This window comes from Leucopleurus acutus, assembly GCF_964270905.1.
Source record: "Leucopleurus acutus genome assembly, chromosome: 10".
Taxonomy (NCBI): domain Eukaryota; kingdom Metazoa; phylum Chordata; class Mammalia; order Artiodactyla; family Delphinidae; genus Leucopleurus; species Leucopleurus acutus.
Genome location: NC_139153.1, coordinates 46587924 through 46595445, shown reverse-complemented (window position 1 = coordinate 46595445; position 7522 = coordinate 46587924). Strand labels below are relative to the sequence as shown.

Below are 7522 nucleotides of genomic sequence, written 5' to 3'. Positions count from 1 at the left end.
CTACATCCGTCCAGGCACCCTGACCCCTGACCAAAGCTGATGGGGCCATCCTGGACCCTGATCTACACTGGGCCAAATCGCTCCTCAGCCCCAACCTTGCCCCGGGGAACAAAGGCTTGTGACGAGTCAGCAAGGTTGGCTTGCTCTGCTCGTGCACTTGAGATCAGGGGCACGTGGCTGCCCAGCTAACGATGACAGCAGCGGCCATATGCTATTGAGAGCCAGTCTGCAGGGAGACAGAAGAAACAGCTGCAAACCAGAAACCCAAACAGGAGGGAGCACCTGCCCAGCTTCCTGAAGCTTCTGGTTCCAGTCCTGACCTGGCCCAGCTCTCTGTTCTTCTTTCACTGGGTGGATTTAGCCCATTTCCATCACTTGAGATTCATACACGTTTAGTCTTTGTTCTGTCATAATATCTTATGGTATATTTTTTGTATTTATAATTTTTGAAGTCTTCCCCTATGTTTTCAGTTATGTTTACTTTGGTTTTGGGGTGTATATTTCTTATAACATTTAGGAAATTTTGATCTGGGTCCTAATGATTACCTTTATGATTATATCCCTTAAATGTCTAGTTCTTTAAACAGTAGCTCTTAAACCCGAGTAAGAATAATCATACGATTATTTCCTTCCCCCCATTCCCTATCATTCTTTTGCTATTCAATTTTAATCACTAGTATTATCTTTTTTAATGTTTGCCGTTGTACAATTTAAAATGCTTACGTTTCTACTATATTTTGTCAGCTTTAAATGATATTCTTTGGTCCCCAGCTATTATTCACAAACAGCATGTTTGTTCTTTCTCCCACTTTTCCCTCATTCACCTTCCAAAGTTTTCTATTTGTGTCATTTCTATATTGTTAGGATATAAAACATGTCCCTTCTACTCTATTACTCCAATACTTACACTTGTTCGGTCTTAGTTCTTCAGTTAAATATATTCTTTGCATACGCCTGTCCCCTTTTGCCCTAGTTTTCCATTATTTCTTGGTTGACTGAAGTTAAAACTCCATAATTTTCTCAAGAAGTACTCATGGGTATAATAGTCTCTGGGTTCTTGCATGTTCAAAACTATTTTTCTATAGCATTCATACCTGAAAGAAAGCTTGGCAAGATATAAAATACTGCTCACAGTTTCTTTCTTGGAATAGCTTGTAGGTTCTGCTCCACAGTTTTCTAACATCAAATGATGCTGTGGAGGAATCTAAGATTAGACTGGCTTTTTACCCTGCCTAGGAGCCCTAAGAATTCTTTCCTTTCCTTCCCTTTTTTTTTTTTCCATTTTTTCCCCAGCTTTACTGAGGTATAATTGACAAATAAAATTGTGTATATTTAAATTATTAAACACGATGATTTATGTATAGATTGTGAAATGATTACCACAATCAAGTTAGTTAACTCATCCATCACCTCACATAGAACTTTTTGTGTGTGTAGTGAGAAGGTTTAAGATATACTCTCTTTGCAAATTTCAAGTATACAATACTAGCTAGTCACCATGCTGTACATTAGATCCTCAGATCTTATTCGTTTTATAGCTGAAAGTTTTTTGCTTTTTTTTTTAGATTCTACATACAAGTGATACTATACAGTATTTGTCTTTCTCTGTCTGGATTATTTCAGTTAGTATAATGTCCTCCAGGTTTATCCATGTTGTTGCAAATGGCAGATTTTCTTCTTTTTTATGGCTGAGTAATATTGCATTGTATACATGTATGCATTTTTCTGTATCCATTCATCCATCGAAGGACATGTAGGTTATTTCCATGTCTTGGCTATTGTGCAAAATGCTGCAATGAACGTGGGAGTGCAGATATCTCTTCAAGATTTCTTTTCCTTCAGATAAATCCTCAGAAGGGCTCCTCCAATTTCTGTTTGGGGTTCCAGGGGCCCCCTCTCTATAGAGTATGCTTTTTGTACCCTCTGTTATGTTCCCCTGGGCCCCCGACTGATTCCAGCTGTCCCTACAGTGGACAATCCCTCTGTACACTGCCAGCTTCCCACCTCAAGCCCCGGAACCATTCCCTGCTTTCTTGCCCACTCTCAGGGAGGCACAGAGGAAATTAACACCTTTGGGGACAACCCTCAACACATAGGTGACAAAAGTCAGTGGGTAAATGCCCAGCCTCCGTCCTTCAAAGGGACAACTCTGAGAGGCATTCTATATGATGCCACAGGATATGCCCAGTGGGACTGAGCCTCTTTTCTATAAAACAGATGATCTTTGTCTCCCCCTAAGACACCTTTAGCCGATGATCCTTTTGACGTGAGAGTCTAAATTTTTGTCTTTATTAGATATATTTTAATATGATCTTTACTACTATTTAACACACACACATACGTGTAATACATGCATAGATAAGCACTGTGAAAAACCCAGATAACACAGTTGGTCCTCCATAATCATGGGTTCCACATCCCCAGATTCAACCAACTGCAGATCCCATTATTGATGTTAACTTTTCAATTGTATATGAGTTATTGTCTCCTTTAATCCTCACAACAACGTAGGGAAATGGGAATTATTCAATTTCCTATTTTACAGATGAGAAAACTGAAAGGTCCAGAGTGCTAATTTGCCCAGAGTCACACAGCTGGCAAGAATACCAGTATTTTTAATTAAAACTAAAAGTAGAAATGGCCATGGACAAAGAATCTGTTTGGTTTTGTTTTTTCCTTCTACAATAAAAAGAAAACTATGTTTTCAAGTTGGATTCACAATCTGGACTCTCAAAGTTCTGGATTCCACTAGGGAAAAATAAATCATCTTTTAAAAATGTTTCAAGAAGACAGACTGTTTTGATCCTTCTCTAGGCCTCACTTGGCTTCAGACAACCTGGGGAAAGTTGGCAATTGTGCAGTTGCGCAGAGAAAAAGGTTCGAAACGGCCATGAGCAGATGTCCCTGTAGGGCCACACAAGCAAAGCTTTTGGGAAAAGAAAAGCTGCTTTGATTGAACTGTAAAAACATCCTCTGAAGAGAAATATTCAGCTGAATAATAAACAGCACTTTAGAGAAAGTAGTAAAGGGAAGGATGCATGATGTACTAGAAAGTTTGCTGGTGGAGCCCAACTGACCCCACTGCTACACACTGGCCAGTGGAACCCGCCCCCAATTCTCCCATCCAAAACACACGCACGGTCTCTTACGACGCTGGTAGCAGTAGGGAAAGGAGAATGGTGTCTGGTTCTACAGTTTGCTCTGTTTCTCCTCCCTCCTCAAATCTCACCTCCCACCCTTTCACCAAGACTCCCCCCCTTAACTTCTCAGAGAAGATGCCCACTGGACCAGTAGTCACATCCACTCACAGCTGCAGAGGAAGCGGGGTGAAAAAAGAGAGTAGCCAGAAAAACTTTGGGGAAGACACATTTGAGTTCTAGATTAGCTTGTGCCCTTCTGGGTTGAGTTACAATGGGTGAGATACACAACCACTCTGCCCCATCTCCTCAGTTTTAAAATGGGCGAGAATGAGATAATTCCTCCCTCCAGAGACTGGCATGAGAAAAAAATGAGTCAAAATATAGAAAGGACCCACTACATAGTTTGGTACATTTACATGGTGGGATCAGGGTTTCTGTCCCCACTTTCCGAACCCCCTCTATTTTTCTGGGATCTGAAAATTTTCCACCACCACCCCTTCCTGGGTTTTGGCATATTGCAATGGGGACATTTGGGAGTACAGCTCAAGGCAGAGCCAGAAAGAGAAACTCTTTCATCATAAAACCACAAGCATAAATTAGGAGGAGGCCACCTGGGCAGTGAGAAGGGTCTTGCCCTGCAGAGGCTCCATCCAAAGATAATCCAGGATGGAACAGGAAGGAATCACTTGGCTTAAAAGTATATGGGAGGGCTTCCCTGGTGGCGCAGTGGTTAAGAATCTGCCTGCCAATGCAGGGGACACGGGTTCGAGCCCTGGTCCGGGAAGATCCCACACGCCGCGGAGCAACTAAGCCCACGTGCCACAACTACTGAGCCTGCGCTCTAGAGCCCTTGAGCCACAACTACTGAGCCCGCATGCCACAAGTACTGAAGCCTGCACACTTAGAGCCCACGCTCCGCAACAAGAGAAGCCACTGCAATGAGAAGCCTGCACACCGCAACAAAGAGTAGCCCCCACTCGCTGCAACTAGAGAAAGCCCGTGCGCAGCAACAAGATCCAATGCAGCCAAAAATAAATAAATTAAAAAATTTTTAAAAAGTATATGGGAAGTTGAGGAGAGAAAGGGTGGGAACCCAGAAGGACGTATGCACAAGGCCTAAAAGGAAAAGACTGAGATTTTGGCTTCCCTAATAACTGTAGGAAGGGGACCCAGGAGAGTAGTAAAGAGCCCGGTCCACTGAGAAGCTGTGGGCTGTCCTGGGCTGGACACAGGAGCCGCCACCAAACTCCCCATCATCGCCTCCCTCCATACAGGGTGCAGGCAGCTCTTAAACATGAAGTGAAAGACAGTGTCACTTTTGGAATCGTGTGGACCATTTCTTTAAAGTCTATTGAATTTGTTACAATACTGCTTCTGGGTTTTGTTTTGGTCACGAGGCATGTGGGATCTTAGCTCCCTGACCAGGGTTCGAACCTGCACCCCTTGCATTGGAAGGAGAAGTCTTAACCACTGGACCGCCAGGGAAGTCCCCACTGATGGAATCATTTGTTCCCTATTCCTTCCTCCTCACCCTGCCATGGCTTCACTGAAGATGGAATACACTTCCTCACCCACTGTCTTTGACGTCGGTCGTGTGACTTGCTTTTGCCAATGGAATATAAGTGGACAAAACACAGGCCACGTGCTACTGGAGGCTTTAAATGTGCTTGTGTGGTGTTTGCCACCTTGCAAACTTGTCTTCCAACATGACAGGAGCATGTCCCAGGCAAGGCACCTGGAGCAGACCTGAACCCAGTCCCCAGCCTGGACCTAACCCAGCCACCCACTACTGGGCCCAGCATACCCACAGCCCTGGAACCAAGATCAGGGTGTATATTGTTGTAAACCATTGTGATTGTGGGGCTGTTTGCTATGCGGCATGATCACAGCAAACCCTAACTAATACAGATCCTTTGGTGATTTCTTTTGGGCTCAATGTGTGCCCTTTGTCAGAAAACAGTAAGGCAGTTTAGTAATGTAGTGCCCTTCCCTTGACTAATAAGGGCATAGTGGTGTCACTACAGATGCATGACAGACTCTGACGACGATGATGGTGCAACCTGGTCACGGACACATCCCGTGAACCAGTTTCCCCCATGAGATAGGCAGATGGCATGGAGGATGCCTTCTGTTAAATGAAAACCAGAGCGGTCTTTTGAGAAGAACATTTTGGAAAAATTCCAACATACACTGGTGGCCTTTGTACAGACACAGTTTGAGAAACTAGAACATTTAGAGAAAAGGGCTCGATTACAGTTAGTACTGTAACCACCAGCAGGAGACTTTTTCTTATTTCTAAAGGGCCGCAGGAAAAGGAAAGCTCTTCTTCTTTGGGAAAATTAGTCAGGACTTGGCCTCACTTTGGGGCACCAGCTCTCCCTTTCCCAGACTACCTCCCAGAATGCCCTGCTGTAAACTCTGACATCCCAGGCTCATCAAATATGACTTTCACCAGCTGCTGCACAGGAACGAGCTGGCAGGGACAGAGGCAAAGCCATCTTTTCTCAACTCCCAGATATCAAAAAAAGACAACGAAAACCTGGTCCTCCACTGAACTGCCTTGGCAGGTGGGGTAACATGCAGGGCAGGGAAGGTGGGGAGAATACAGAGATCGCATGTTCCTCTCCCCATCACAACAGACAGAATCACAAAGCACTTGTACAGTGTTTCTTGGTGGGAGTTTCCTGGGTGGGAGAAGGGGCAGAGGAAAGCCACATGGGGTGTGTGTGTGTGCGTGTGTGTGTGTGTGTGTGTGTGTGTGTGTGCGCGTGTGTGTGTGTGTGCGTGTGTGTGCATAATAAGAATCAAGTTTGGCTCTAGTTCTGGAGTCATCACTAGGGTGTGACAGCCCCTTCTGTTCCATCCCCCGACCTCTGCCCTCTACTTAGCAGCCCCCACTGGCTGATCACTGATTTATCACTACTCAGACTCTTGGGTGAGACTGGCAGAGATTTTGCAATTTGGAATTTCTGTTCCATTTTTTAAAGACCAGTTAAATAATTTTCATAACAAAACCATGGCTCGGGTGAGAGGGAATACATAAGCATATTTTCAGAGGGCTGGATTAAAACCACATGTTGGTCCTGTGAGTAACACTGCAGGCTAGACCTGCTCAAAGTCTGCTTCTCTTGGGTGAACCCAGAATCAGGCCCTAGGCAGAGGGAGCTGGGCTGGCCCAAGACTCTGGGGGCAAAGGCGACAGGCACAGCCAGTCGGACCCTCCAGGCACAAGGCGTCCCTCTCTCAGTCAGATCTCTGGGTCCTGGGAGGCCAGAATTGTTCGTGCTACTGTGGGCAGAACCCCAGGCTGCCTGTCTCCTAGGCCACCACCCAGCCAGGCCCCTTGCTCAGCTCCATTGGAGAGCTGTGATTTTCCTTCCACATCAGCAACTTCAAGACAAGAAAGGAACTTTTGCCCCTGTAATTTCTGGTCCAGCCAATCTCTAGGCAGGGGAAACCCAAAGGAATGATAATTAACATTTATTCAGTGTTCACTATGAGCCCGAGACTATTTGAAGAACTTTACTTCTATTAATTCATTTAATCTGTATGCCAGTCTTACAAGGTAGATATGAGGATTACTAACCCATTTTACAGGTAAGGAATACAAGGCATAGAGAAATGAGGCGACCCAAACTTCACAGAGGACAGCGTCATGACATGAACCCAGGCCATCTGGCTCCAGAGCCAGTGACCTAATAACTGGGTCACTCTAGAAAGGGGCTGCTACCCACAGCCCCTGCTCCAGCCCTGATTCCAGAGGACTGCACTGGGTCTCAGGGGTGGGCCCTGCTCTCAAAGGTTTAGCTCTTTGGGATTGGTCAGTTCATCTGTAAAATGAAGCTTGAGTGAGATCAATGGTAGGTGACAGCCTTTTTGCACGGGGACAAGTTGAGGGAAAATAAAATGTTTTCAGGCTACATTTATTCTTCTTTAAAAATGAAAATAATTTATTGTGTTTCATGCTCTACTTTATTACATAGAAGAATATCAGTGAGAAAATGCCACCATTTGACCCACTCAACTCTGGGCGTACTTGAGAGGTAACATTAGAAGCGGGTTTCTAATAAACTGTTACCCTCAAATTAAATCTAGGGCTTGACTCAAAACCACGCAGGTTCTATGTCTCCTGCTCCGTCCAAAAGAAGATGGTGCCCAAGTTCCTTTCAGCTCAAGCACTCTCAAGACTGTAGCCAGGAAACTGAACATATCTGACATATACAGACATTTCTCCAAAGAAGACATACAGATGGCTAAAAAGCACATGAAAAGATGCTCAACATCACTAATCAGTATTAGAAAAATGCAGATCAAAACTCACACCTATCAGAATGGCCATCATCAAAAAGTCTACAAACAAACGATGCTAGAGAGGGTGTGGT

At 44.6% G+C, this 7522-nt stretch overlaps 1 long non-coding RNA gene across 1 annotated transcript in view; it reads right to left on the bottom strand.

Moving 5' to 3' along the window:
• Positions 1 to 232: 232 nt before the first annotated feature.
• Positions 233 to 7522, bottom strand: part of LOC309968017 — a 170405-nt gene continuing 163115 nt past the window's right edge. The window contains exon 6 of the long non-coding RNA XR_014326554.1: positions 233 to 1094. This is a non-coding gene — a long non-coding RNA (uncharacterized lncRNA). The remainder of the gene's footprint in view (positions 1095 to 7522) is intronic.